The sequence below is a fragment of the Lactuca sativa genome, chromosome 4 (assembly GCF_002870075.4).
Source record: "Lactuca sativa cultivar Salinas chromosome 4, Lsat_Salinas_v11, whole genome shotgun sequence".
NCBI classification, from domain to species: Eukaryota; Viridiplantae; Streptophyta; class Magnoliopsida; order Asterales; family Asteraceae; genus Lactuca; species Lactuca sativa.
The window spans coordinates 133,686,423-133,701,571 of NC_056626.2; positions in this window are offsets into that span (position 1 = coordinate 133,686,423).

Consider the following 15,149-nt stretch of genomic DNA (forward strand, 5'->3'; position numbering starts at 1 on the left):
AAATGGGTTAATGAGGGATTTCAAATTAAAGTCGTCAAATCTAAAATAGATGGTTTTAAAGCAGTTTGCTTTGTGAAAAAACAATATAAATGATGGTTAAGGTCTACAAAAGATAAGATTATTGGCACATTTCAAGTACATTAACTATCAGAAAGCCACACTTGCTCAAACACACAATTGTGGATCGATCATCGCTAAAACAAATAAGAATGTGTTGGGTCATTTCTTGAAGAATGTATTAGCTAACAAATGACCATTTTAGCGTGCATATTTATTACTGGCAAACATCAAGGGCCAAAATGTATGGTCTTGATATTTTGATATGGTACATTGAAGAAATCTTTCAAATACTCCCTCTATATTGTTAAAATCTTTAGAGTAAGAATCCAGGGACCGTTCAACATAAAAAGACAGATGAGAATAACACATTTGAATACTTTTTATTGTTATAGGTTTCATGGTAATATTTCTCATGCACACTATTTTTTACTTATTATGCATGTATTGGATCTAATTACGTATCCATTATTTTGTAGATTTGAGAATTTCAAACTTGTTTACGGCCTCTTATTATCATTTGTGGAACCCAACTTAAAGGGAAATAAATGAAAAATATGTTCGTAATAGTAGCCATGGTTGGTAATAACTAAATCATTCCTCTAGCATTTGGCGTTAGATAAACATAAAGTTGGAAATCATGGATATGTTTTTTATCACAGCTAAAAGAATGTATCGTAATATGTACCATTTAGTCATCATATCTAATAGGTCCAATTCCATTGAAATGACCATTCACGTTATGTTCCCAATCACATTTCACGGACTATGTTGTCGACATTTGTTGATGAACATGCGATCAAAGATCGAAAAATAAGACATAATCAAAATTTTGTTTTGGGAAACATGGAAATCTTACTAAGAGTATAATTTTAAAGAAAGTTTGGCTAGGAAACAGCATGTTCTACCTAATGAATTTTGTACTTGGATAGAAAGAATCAGTAGCCATAAATGAGAAAGGGTGTATTTTGCTAGGATTCGTAATAATATAATGGAATCAAATAGCTCCGAGTATGTCATTGTTATCAAGAGATGCACAACCAATAACAAAACTGATAGAATTTTTTTGAGCAACGATGCAACAATGGTGGTGTCAACGACATCATTTTGTAAGTGCGTAAAAAGAAAAATATAGTAATTTCTCTTTGTTTTACTTTAACTTACCATGCATCACAATATGTGTGTATTATTTTGTAGCACAAAGTGAAAAGCAAGTTTCCCATTATATTGAGGATGTAATTTATTGAAGGATTAACAAATCAATAAGTTTGTGTGTATACCAGATAGATGATACCATATATCAAGTGACAACCAAAATAAAGATGATATATTCCATGTATAAGACCATTTATGTGCATATAGGAAATGAAAATTAATCGATATACTGTGTTCTCATGTTATACTTTCAAATAACTGAGATATACGCATTATCATAAATATGTGGAATGGTATTTCATAATAGAAACATATCAAACAACCTATAAAGAGGTGGGGTGTTTCATGTGTCAATTGCTACTAAATAGGAACAATTAGATAAAGTCATGGGTGTATTTCCACTATTGATGGACGGATGACAAGTTGGACATCCATAAAACCATATTGTAACCCATCCCAAGGTGAAGGTTATATACAAAAAAATGTAGTCACTGCCAAAATATCAGACATGCGTTAAATCAAACTTGTCTAAGATATTGTTATCTTGATTATATAAATGATATTCACATATTTTAAACTTTAAGAAATGGATTTTTGAAGGAAGATAACGTAATTTATTTGACATATATGAATCTTATTTATATATAAAAGATTCCTAATGATATTTTCACTAAACTATAGAGAAAATAATTATGAAGAAACTATACATTGTGATGTATGACTTCCTTTCTAATAGATGTCTATTAACAACTATAGTCGTTGTAATTATATTTTACATGTTAAAACATAATATGAAACTTTTGTCGAAGTTTCCAAATATAAAGTTAGGATACAATTCTACACTACCATCTGAAGCCTTAGTGATAATAAAGGATGAATTAAACCTTACTGTATAAAGTTTACTTTCTAATCAATAGAAATTATATTCCATTATGCTTTTGGGTTTATTCCTTAATCACTATCACTTGTACTTTGAATACAAATACTAACTAATGAGTAGATTGAACACCTTGTAAGAATTAGTATGGAAAGACACCATCCTTATCTTACTTAATGTTTTGAGGATTTTAAGCCTATGTTGGAGTAAAGTTTCTAAACCCAAAATCTACTAATTACATATTTTTAGAATACTCTAAAAGTTGCTTAAGTTATTTATGTAAACCCACTAAGAAAGTTTGCTTATTCCTCTAAAAGTTGAGTTATCAGAAAGCTATATTTTAATGACAAAGCAAGTAGGATGCACATGGAATTTGAAGTAGCTCAAGAATTGTAGACTAATGTAGCAATAGTTGGCACTAGTTTCGAAAAGAAATTGGTGAACTTGATTAATAGTTATTCATAAACACAAATAGTTCCAATATATGGTAGATATCATCAATGAAGTGAGAAATGTGGAATCTCTCATTGACGAGTTCTACTTGATGGTTTTTGAAAAATCCATCAACTACCATGATATTATATTAGATCGTGAATCTGATAAATGAATTAGAGTCATGAAAACTGAGAAGTCATCCGTGTCTAATAATCAAGTATGGGCTTCATTAATCTTCCACTAAATAGCAAGGCTAGAAGGAGTAAGTAATTCCTTTATAAATAATACATACATGGATATCTACATACATTTAGCAAACTGGTTATAAAAAAAGGATTTTCTCATACTCATGTCATTGACTATGATCTTTATCATAATTATGTCATTGACTATGATCAAAACCTTTCATAAGTAGTTATGATTAGATCAACAATAATATTATTTACTATAACTGTAACAACCCAAATTTCACAGAAAAGTTTTCATTAAATAATTAGAAATATCAACCACATTTGTCTTCCAAAAATCCCATTACATAACCACATTGTTTAAAAGATCAGAGTATCCAAATACTAAGTGTGGAAATACTAGAGATTACGTTGCACCATCAAGCCGGGACCTTGCCCTTAGAACCAGAAGTACCTGAAACACCCAACAAAACTGTAAGCACACGTTTAGTGAGTTTCCCAAAAACACATGAAACACATAACCACATAATGTCATGCACACACACACACACACACACACATATATATATATATATATATATATATATATATATATATATATATATAAGTTTGCCATGGACTCCCTCCATGGTCTTCATTTGGAATAACATGGGCTACTCCCATGGTCTTGTATCCCAGATCCATGGGCTCCCCCCATGGTCTTGCCAAGTGTCATGGGCTCCCCCAAGGTCTTCACATAAGTCCACACATATATCAATTACCAAACCATTGCATACTCAATACTAAACATCGCATATCAAATAATAGGCTGACCTTCGTGCCTTCGACCCATGGGTGTAGTGAGAAGACTCACCTCAGTCTGCTGAACACAATAGTTCCTCGTCCATCAGTCTGAATGTAACATCTGTGTTTCTAGGCTTGTCTTTAATTGCGATTTAATAGTCTAGGTAAACCTTTGTAACCCGTTTTGAAATAATAGAAGTGTATTATTTGAGTATTATGTGTTTGTTCTTAATTATGTGTCTTAATTAAATTAAGTACGAAAATAAGCGTAACAATGAAATGTTAGATAAGCTCGATATAAATGGATAATGTTGTAGTAGTTGAAATGAGGATTCCGAAAATATAGAGAATGCTGAAATCCGAGTTATAACGAAGAAGTTATGATCTGTCGAAGTTTCGCGACAAAACTGGTGTGGCACAACATGACGTAAATAAGGAATTTACGAAGGAGTGATGTTTAGCCTTAGTGATCAACACGAAAGACGTAGATAATGTTGAACCAAGAGCGTGCATAAAAAGAACGCCTAAATCTAACTCGTATGAAGGAGTTATGATTTTTCGAAGTTTCAGCTTAGCAGTAGACAGCCCAAAAGTTCGAATTGAGATCGAGCGAGTTTTAGCCAAAACTTTCTAAACGTGAATCAAAGATCTCGTCGATGGTAGTGCAACGACAGAAAGAGGGACGAAAACGGACGTCAGACGAAGAAGTTATGAATTTCTAACTAAGTTTTTCTGTCCCGGCCTACCAAAAATAAATAATAAAAATAAATCAAAATTAGCCGACGGAGTCTAAATAAAAGTTGTAGAGTATGGTCTGACCTACGCGTGGATATAAAGAACGTCGAAAACGGAGCTTATATGCGAAACTTACGCAATTTAGAAGTTTGACGAGTCAAATTACGCCGAGCGTAATTCGAGTACGCCCAGCGTACTCGGATGAGTGCAAGTTGCCTGACCAATACTCGAGCGCCACTAAGTGACGCATGCAGTGACGTTGAGTACGCCTAGCGTAAGGCTTGGTATGCCCAGCGTACTTGGAGTTACGCCCAGCGTAATCCTAGAACTAGCACCCTATAAATAGAAACCGAGATCAACCATTTTCCTTGCCATTTTTCTTTCTTTCTCTCTAGTTTTCGCCTTGCTTTGCATGCCAATTATATCTTGAAGCCCCGGTATCATTCCCGAGTCCCGAAGCAAGTTCTGAAGTCCCGAAGATCCCGAGAAGCGTTATTTCCGAGCCGAAGCTCTGCCCACAAGAAGCCTAGTTTACGTGAAGATCTTCCCGAGTTACGAAGAAACACTACTTCTGCAAGCGGTAGTGCTACCCGATCATCTTCTGATCAAGTGAGTGTATAGTCCCTTTCAAATACACAATTTTATACAAGTAATCGTTGAATGTATTTAAGAACACGGGTTGTGTGAGGGTATTATTATTACCTTCTAACACATAGACTTATATGACTCTCCTTGAAATTTCTTGTTATGTGTTTACGTATTACTTGCTATTTGGATGGAGTATTGAAAGAGCATGCTATACAGTTTTTTTCAAATTATGTATAAAACATGTATATTTTTATCTACTAATGTGTTGGGTAGAACATGGGTAGACAGTTGGTACGCAATGAAATAAATTGATGAGAGGCCTCGTTGTTGGTGTTATTCTAGTCATTCAGCAGAATATGGATGACGACCACGGACTATTCTAGATTGTCCAGTGGAACACTGGCAGGATCATAACATGTAGGTGTTGTGGGCTTGATGTCCACTGGTGTACTCTATCCCCCACATGGTTGCCTTTAGGATTCTTATTGTTGATTAAGCCCCTCTGCAGTAATGTTCGTGCCGATGAAAATCCTAGATTAGGTCCGTTGAGATAGATGTTATTTTAGGGACGTAAAGTGAGGATAACGGGAATGGGTAATCGGTTTATTGTTGATTTTTGAATTAAATATAATGATTTATTGTGGGTTGAAAACCCTACATGCTCACCAGGCCCCCGACCCTGACCCACTCATTTTATTTGTATAACAGGTAGTGGCGCAAGGGCATAAGATGGATGCATCATCAAGTTGTTTTATTTACAAGTCTGTATATGTATATATTTGTTGAATGACTTGTAATGTTATCGTTTATGCTTTATGGTCTGTATCGGAACATGACATCCTGATTTTTTATTATGAAATGAAATTATATTTCTTTATGAAATGTTTTGATAAAAATCTATTTTATCATGTTTTGTTTTTGGGAACAAATTCCGCATCTCTTTTAAAATCAAAAGGATTTACTTTGAAAATGTTTAAAAAGCATAAATGAAACCAGTCTTTTCTGGCCGAGATTTTGGGGATGTCACAGTTGGTATCAGAGCATTAGTTTAAGCGAACTAGGAATTTGTAGGATTTCTAGACTTAAACATAGAATGCTAAGTGGAAATTTGAGTTGAGTGACTGTTGAATTTTAGACACGAGCACTAGTTTATTTTAAGAAAAATTGCCTAAAATGCTTTTATGTGCTAAATGTTATGTGTTGCCATATATGATATTATTTGTTTGGATCTATGGTCTGTTGCCGACCGGATCTGGAAACCTTATGTGTGTAGGATTCTAAGCGTACGTCTACGACATTAGAACTAGCATGTAATCGTTTGGAGTAATAAGGATGAATCGAAATTTTATCGTGAAAGAGGATCTAATTTCACCTTATTTGGTGTATCGATCAAAAATGGTGAGAACAAGAAGCGGAGTTGGAAACGCTGACGAAAATAGGAATCAGCCACCTGTAGTCGAGCAAGCGCTTGTGATTGAACAAGTAGCTATCGCAGCAGCAGCACCAGAGCCAATGACAATGGAAGGAGTTCAAGTGATGATTCAAGCAATGTTGGATCTTCATATGGATGAAACCAGGCTTCTGATTAGGCAAAATCACGAAGAATCGTCAATTCGAGTTTAAGAGCCCGAAGTAAATGGAGGGCAGTCCGAAGGAGAAAACCTCAGTGGGAAATTGGTCAAGAGAACCCACCTGTTAATAGACACAATAATCAAGATGGATTGGGGTGCAAGTACAAGGACTTTTTAACTTGCAAGCCGTCGAATTTTACTGGAAAGGAGGACCCGATCGCAGTGATGGATTGGATCTCCGAAATGGAGTTGGCCTTCATGACTTGTGGCTGTAGAGGCAAGTTGCAGACCACGTTCGCAATACGTCAATTCAGGAGTGGATTTGTTCATTGGTGGAACACTCTGGGGAAGACCCTTAGCCCTAATGAACCACTACAAGTGACTTGGGCAGAATTTTTGGTGCAGTTTAAAAGCAATTTCTGCTCAGCCCAAAATCTACTAGAATCGGGAAACAAGTTTCTGACGTTGACAAAAGGAAGCATGTCAGTCAACGAATACACAAATGCCTTCACAGACAAAATGAAGTTTGCCTTGCGCATCGTCCCGGATGAGCTAAAAAAGGTGGACCGGTATGCGAAGGGACTTCCATGGGAGTACAAGGTGCCAGTGCGTCAGGCACATACTCTTGAGGCAGCTATCTGGGCTGCCAAGTCTGTTGAAAATATGATTAAGGGGAGAACCGCCAACAAAGTTGAGGGTGGTGAAAAGAGAAAGTTCGTGGGATCTTCAGGGTCCAGCAAGAAAAGTAAATTCTTGAAATCTGGTTCGAGAGGAAGTGGAGGAAAGGTAGAGGCGAAATGGTGCGACAAGTGTAAGAAGAAGCATCTAGGAAATGTGACGGGGAAGTGGTCACATGCTTTAAATGTGGAAAGCCAGGGCATTATGCTAACGAATGCACCCTCCCCAAGAAAGTTTGTTACGGGTGTGGTGAAGAGGGGCACATATCGAGAGAATGTCCGAAGAAGAAGGATGCAACCAAGCCCAACATTCCGCCAAAGCCGAAGGCGAGAGCCTTTCAGATGACATTGGAAGTTGTGAGGGATGAAGCTGATGTCACTTCAGGTACTTTTCTCGTAAACGAATTGCCTGCCCAAATTTTGTTTGATTCTGGAGCCAATTTATCCTTTATATCACATGAATTTGGTATAAAACTAGCTTTGCCTGTTGTTAGACTAGATGATGCTTTATTAGTCGAAGTTGCTAGTGGCAAGTTTGTACCTGTTAGCCATCACATGAAGAACATCCTCATTGATCTGAATGGGAATAAGTTCCACGAAGAATTATTGCCTATCGAATGTAATGGTTTTGACATTGTGCTTGGAATGGATTAGCTTACCGCTAATGATGCCGAGATATTGTGCAAAAAGAAGATAGTTAAAGTAAACCCGCCTGGGAAGGAATCGTTTATGGTGTATGGAGATAAACACAGAGTAAATTCTAGAATCATTTCACTAATGAAAGCCAGAAAGTGTTTGGCCAAGTGATGTACATCATATCTAGCATTTGTGATTGATGCTAAGAAAGAGAAGAAAGAGGTGCAGGATATTCCGGTGGTGTGTGATTATCCGGAAATGTTTCCCGAAGATCTTCCTGGATTACCGCCTGATCGACAAGTGGAATGCTGTATTGACTTGTTGCCCAGAACAGCACCAATTGCAAAAAAACCTTATCGACTAGCACCAATGGAGATGAAGGAGCTTATGATGCAACTGCAAGAGTTATTCGACAAAGGTTTCATTAGACCTAGTTCATCACCGTGGGAAGCTCCGGTGCTATTCGTAAAGAAGAAAGATGAGAGTATGAGAATGTGTATCCATTATAGAGAGCTGAATAAGGCAAAAAAAAAAAAAAGATATCCGTTGCCAAGAATTGATGACCTGTTCGATCAGCTGCAAGGCTCAAGTAGTTTTTCAAAGATCGACCTGAGGTCAGGTTATTATCAGCTAAAAGTAAAAGAGCAGGATATCGAGAAAACTGCATTCAGAACTCGATATGGACACTACGAGTTTTTGGTTATGTCGTTTGGACTAACTAATGCTCCAGCAGAATTCATGGATTTGATGAATAGAGTGTGTAATCCATTCCTTGATAAATCCGTGGTAGTGTTCATTGATGACATTTTGGTTTATTCAAAGAGCCAAGAAGAGCATTGTAGACACTTGCAAGAAGTGTTGGAAGTCTTGAAAAAGGAGAAGTTGTATGCTAAGTTCTCCAAATGCGATTTTTCGATTAGAGAAGTCCAATTCTTGTGTCACGTGGTCAACCAAGAAGGTATAATGGTTAATCCTAAACAGATTGAAGCTGTGACAAAGTGGGAGCAACCGAAGAATCCCACGGAGATCCGAAGCTTTTTAGGATTAGCTGGATATTACCGAAGGTTTATCCAGGGCTTTTCTTCGATCGCTAGTCCATTAACAGCTTTGATCCATAAAGGAGTCGTTTATGTTTGGAATGATAAGCACAGAGAAGCTTTCGATTTGCTAAAGAAGAAGCTATGTGAGGCATCGATTCTATCTCTACCCGATGGAGTTGAAGACTTTATTGTTTATAGCGATGCGTCTGGGGTTGGATTGGGTTGTGTTTTGACTCAAAGAGATAAGGTGATCGCATATGCATCTCGACAGCTAAAAGAGCATGAAAAGAACTACCCGACTCACGATCTGGAGTTGGCAGCGGTAGTTTTCGCTCTAAAAATATGGAGGCATTACCTCTATGGAACAAAGTGTAAAATGTTCACTGATCATAAGAGTCTTCAATATCTCTTTAATCAGAAAGAATTGAACATGAGACAGCGATGCTGGCTAGAATTACTTAAAGACTATGATTGTTAGGTACTTTACCATCCCGGTAAAGCTAATGTTGTTGCTGATACTCTTAGTCGGAAAGTCAATCTTGAAAAGACAAGGCCAAGAGTGTTAAGAATAGAAATTTTTCTCGACTATTTTGGAAAGTATAAAGAAAGCTCAAAGCGAAGCTTCTGAAAAGAATGACCGGAAAGAGGAATGTTTGGGTAAAACGTTGGTGTTCGATACAAACGATCATGGACTGAAAGTATTCCAAGATCGGGTTTGGGTACCTAAGTCAGGAGGAATAAGAGATCTTTTGATGGAAGAAGCTCACATAACCATGTACTCCATTCAACCTGGTAGCACAAAGATATATAGGGACCTGAAACCCTATTACCGGTGGCCGACGATGAAGATCGACATTGCGAAGTATGTGGCGGAGTGTGTGACCTGTGCGAGAGTTAAGGCACAACATCAGAAACCATACAGGAGTTTAGAACCTTTGCCTATGCCTATGGGCAATTGGGAGGACATCACGATGGATTTTGTCACTAAACTGCCCAGGACAAAGAATGGTCACGACATGATTTGGGTGGTCGTTGATCAGTTCACTAAGAGTGCGCATTTCATAGCAGCCAACGAGAAATGGTCTATAGAGAAGCTTGTGAATTCTTACGTGAAGGAAATTGTGAGGCTTCACGGTGTTCCGCTAATGATTGTGTCGGATCATGATAGCCGTTTCACCTCAAGGTTTTGGAAAAGTCTACAAGGGGAGATGGGTACCAAGTTGTGTTTGAGTACAGCTTACCATCCACAGACTGATGGTCAGAGCGAACGAACGATACAAATGCTTGAAGATATGCTAAGAGCATGTACCCTAGAATTCCAAGGTAATTGGGATGAACATTTACCATTGGTAGAATTTTCCTACAGTAATAGTTTCCACTCAAGCATAAATATGGCACCTTATCAAGATTTGTACGGACAGAAGTGTCATACGTCGTATTGTTGGCTTGAGGCTGGGGAGAAGCAGTTTATGGGACCGGAGATAGTCCATCAGACTGCCGAAAAGCTTAAAATAATCAGGGAAAGAATGTTAGCTGCTCAGGATCGTCAAAAGAGCTATGCTGACAAGAAAAGACGACCGGTAACTTTTGAAGTTGGGGATTCGGTCTTCCTTAAAGTCTCGCCGTGGAAGGGACTTATAAGGTTTGGTAAAAGGGGAAAGTTAAGTCCTAGGTTTATTGGACCATTTAAAGTTCTTCAGAGAATAGGGAACCAAGCTTACAAGCACGAACTACCAGAAGAACTTAATGGAATTCATAACACTTTCCATGTGTGTTATTTGAGGAAGTTCACGGGAGAAGTTCTCGACATGATTCAACTTTCGGAGTTGAAAATCGATGAGAACAAAAGGTTGATTGAAGAACCAGAGGAAATCATTGACCGAAATACTAAGAAGTTGCGAGGCAAGATGGTCGAGTTAGTGTTTGTCCGATGGAAACACACGAATGGGCCAAATCTCACCTGGGAGACGGAGAGTGACATGATGAGTCGCTACCCGTATTTGTTTGTTGATGTGTGATTCCGGGGACGGAATCATTCTAAGGTGGAGAGAATTATAACGCCCGTGTTGCTGGGCTTGTCATTAATTGCGGTGTAATAGTCTAGGTAAACCATTGTAACCCATTTTGAAATAATAGAAGTATATTATTTAAGTATTATGTGTTTGTGCTTAATTATGTGTCTTAATTAAATGAAGTACGAAAATAAGCATAAAAATGAAATGTTAGATAAGGTCGATATCTATGGATAATGTTGTAGTAGTTGAAACAAGGTTTCCGAAAATATAAAGAATGTTGAAATCACAGTTATAACGAAGAAGTTACGACCTGTCGAAGTTTCATGACAAAACCGGTGTGGCCAGTGTGACGTAAATAGTAAATTTACGAAGGAGTGATATTTAGCCTTAGTGATCAACACGAAAGACGTAGATAATGTTGAACCGATAGCGTGCATAAAAAGAACGCCTAAATCTGACTTCGTATGAGAGAGTTATGATTTTTCGAAGTTTCAGCTTAGCAGTAGACAGCCCAAAAGTTCGAATTGAGATCGTGCGAGTTTTAGCCGAAACTTTCTAAACGAGATTCGAAGATCTCGTCGATGGTAGTGCAACGACAGAAATAGGGACGAAAACGGAGGTCGGACGAAAAAGTTATGAATTTCTAACGAAGTTTTTTTGTCCCGGCCTACTAAAAATAAATAATAAAAATAAAGTCAAAATTAGCCGACGGAGTCTAAATGAAAGTTGTAGAGTATGGTCTGACCTACGCGTGGATATAAAGAACGTCAAAAACGGAGCTCGTATGCGAAAGTTACGCAATTTAGAAGTTTGACGAGTCAAATTAAGCCGAGCGTAATTTGAGTACACCCAACGTACTCGGATGAGTGCAAGTTGCCTGACCAATACTCGAGTGCTACTAAGTGACGCATGCAGTGCCGTTGAGTACGCCCAGCGTACTTGGAGTTACGCCCAGCGTAATCCCAGACCCAACACCCTATAAATAGAAACCGAGATCAGCCATTTTTCTTTCTTTCTCTCTAGTTTTCGCCTTGGTTTGCGTGCCAATTATATCCCACAACCCCGGTATTATTCCCGAGTCCCAAAGCAACTTCTGAAGTCCCTAAGATCCCGAGAAGCGTTATTTCTGAGCCGAATCTCTGCCCGCAAGAAGCCTGGTTTACGTGAAGATCTTCCCGTGTTACGAAGAAACACTATTTCTACAAGCCGTAGTGCTGCCCGATCATCTTCTAATCAAGTGAGTGTATAGTCCCTTTCAAATACACGATTTTATACAAGTAATCGTTGAATGTATTTAAGAATACGGGTTGTGTGAGGGTATTATTATTACCTTCTAACACATAGACTTATATGACTCTCCTAGAAATTTCTTATTATGTGTTTACATATTACTTGCTATTTAGATGGAGTATTGAAAGAGCATACTATATAGTTTTTTTCAAATTATGTATAAAACATGTATATTTTTATCTACTAATGTGTTGGGTAGAACATGGGTAGACAGTTGGTGCGCAATGAAATAAATTGATGAGAGGCCTCGTTGTTGGTGTTATTCTAGTCATTCAGCAGAGTATGGATGACAACCACAGACTATTCTAGACTGTCCAGTGGAACACTGGCAAGATCATAACCTGTAGGTGTTGTGGGCTTAATGTCCACCGATGAACTCTATCCCCCACATGGTTGCCTTTAGGACTCTTATTGTTGAGGAAGCCCCTCTACAGTAATGTCCGTCCCAATAAAAATCCTAGATTACGTCCCTTGGGATAGATGTTATTTTACGGAAGTAAAGTGAGGATAACGGGAATAGGTAATCGGGTTATTGTTGATTGTTGAATTAAATATAATTATTTATTGTGGGTTGAAAACCCTATATGCTCACCAGGCCCCCAAGCTTGACCCACTCAGTTTATTTGTATTACAGGAAGTGGCGCAAGGGCATAAGATGGATGAATCATCAAGTTGTTTTGTTTACAAGTCTGTATATGTATATATTTGTTGAATGACTTGTAATGTTATCGTTTACGCTTTATGGTCTGTATCGGAACATGACATCCCGATTTTTTATTATGAAATGAAATTATATTTCTTTATGAAATGTTTTGATAAAAATCTATTTTATCATGTTTTGTTTTTGGGAACAAATTTTGCATCTCTTTTAAAATCAAATGGATTTACTCTGAAAATGTATAAAAAGCATAAATGAAACCGGTCTTTTGTGGCCGAGATTTTGGGGATGTCACACTAAAACCTCACACTGAACAATGGTACAAATAACCCTAAATTAAGATTATAACTCAACCTAGTCAAAGAGTCCAAAAACCTAAGCCTAATTCCTTCCCTGGTGACCCAAAAGTCTTTCATTTACTAATGGGCCTAGGATCCAAAATATAAGCTATTAATGGGCCATATGGCCCAATAAGGCCCAACCAATACAACTATGGCCCAAATCAGAATAACATACCACTAGCTCTAAATGGGACCAGGACCAAAACTGAATAAAGCCCGAAAAGTCTACAAGCCCACACGAAGCCTAAACCCATCAGGGTTGCGTAAGCCCAGCGTACCACTCCAGTACGCTTAGCGTACTGAGCCCCTTAGTTGTACGCGCAACGTACACGATATTACGCTCGGTGTATAAGCAGAATATGCACCAATGACCATTAAGTGCTTAATACTTGTGATTTCAACGTCAAACTTCAGATCTGAGTCCATTAAGATGTCCTAGGGCATAAAGTTGGCAATTTTATTCCCTTGCATACCATAAGGCACCCCAGTACTTCATTCTTCCCATTAAGACCTCATTTAATACCTCAAACTCATGCATGGTCTCAATACAACCTTCAAGATGGCACCTTTATGCATCAAGCATTCTCAAAGAGCTTAGATCTAACAATCCTAGTCTCTGGCATTGCTCAACTCAAATGAGAGGGTCCAAGAACGAAAAAAGAGACTTCATAACAAAGACCTAGCTCAAACTAACAAAAGAGATGACAATGTTATGACTTTTAACCTAAAGAAGTTCCTCAAGATGAAATAGATGCAGGATCTAGAAGCTCAATGACACCCAAGACTTGATCACCACCTTCTCCTTCTTGAATGCTCTCTAAAACGGCCACCAAAACAATCTTTAAGCTCAAGGATCACACTCTCATGAAAATATGGGGTAAGGGTCGAAATGAGGCTATGAAGGCTGATTAGGGTTTGATCCAAATGATATAAGGTTGTTTAAAAAGGGTGCAAATCAAGAAATTAGGGTTTTAGCACGCATACCTACTCGTACGCCCAACATATGAGCCTCAACCACCCGATGCGCAACACTCACATACACTAAGCGTACCAAATGTACGCCCAGCGTATGGAAGGGCCCTTATTGCCAAAATAAAAATACTTGAAGGTAGACAATGGAATACCTATATTGGACTGTTACAATTCTCCCCCACTTGAACTAGACTTCGTCCTCGAAGTCCACTGTCGCGAATAGATCTGGGTAATGCTCTCGCATCTCGTCCTCTGGCTCCCAAGTCCATTCGGAGCCTTTCCGGTGCTGCCACTGCACCTTCACTAGCTTCACCACCTTGTTACAAAGAGCTTTCAATTTTCTATCCAAAACTGCAATGGGATTCTGCACATAATCCAGGCTCCCATCCACCTGAATATCATCTAAAGAAATAACTGAGACCTCGTCTACAACTCACTTCCGAAGCTAAGACACGTGAAAGTGTTATGGATCTGAATGAGCTCGTCCGGAAGATCCAAATGATAAGCAAACCTGCCAACTCCGGAAGAAATCCTGAATGGACTAATGAATCGGAGCCCCAACTTGCCCCTCTTCTGAAACCGAATGACAACCTTCCAAGGTGACACCTTCAGCAACACAAAATCTCCCACTTGGAACTCGAGATTTGATTGGCGCCAGTCATCATAGCTTTTCTATCGGCTTTACGTAACCCTCAGTCAATCACACACCTGCTGAATCAATTCAGTGGTCTTAAGCACCACTTTGGTGCTTCCCATGACTCGATGCCCAACCTCACCCCAACAAATTGGAGTCCAACACCTCCGACCATACAAGATCTCAAACGAGGCTCGGTCAATACTAGCATGATAATTATTGTTGTATGAGAACTCTGCTGGTGGATGGTAACTATCCCAACTCCCTCTGAAATCCAATACACATGCCCGAAGCATATCCTCGAGCGTCTGGATCGTCTGCTCGCTCTGACCATCAGTCTAGGGGTGGTAAGCAGTGCTGAAATGCAACTGGATACCTAACTCCTCATGAAACGAACATCGCGGTCTAAGACCACAGATACCAGTACTCCGTGCCTAACCACCACCTCCCGCACATAAATATCTGTTAATTTCTCGGCAGAGATACTCTCAGAAATC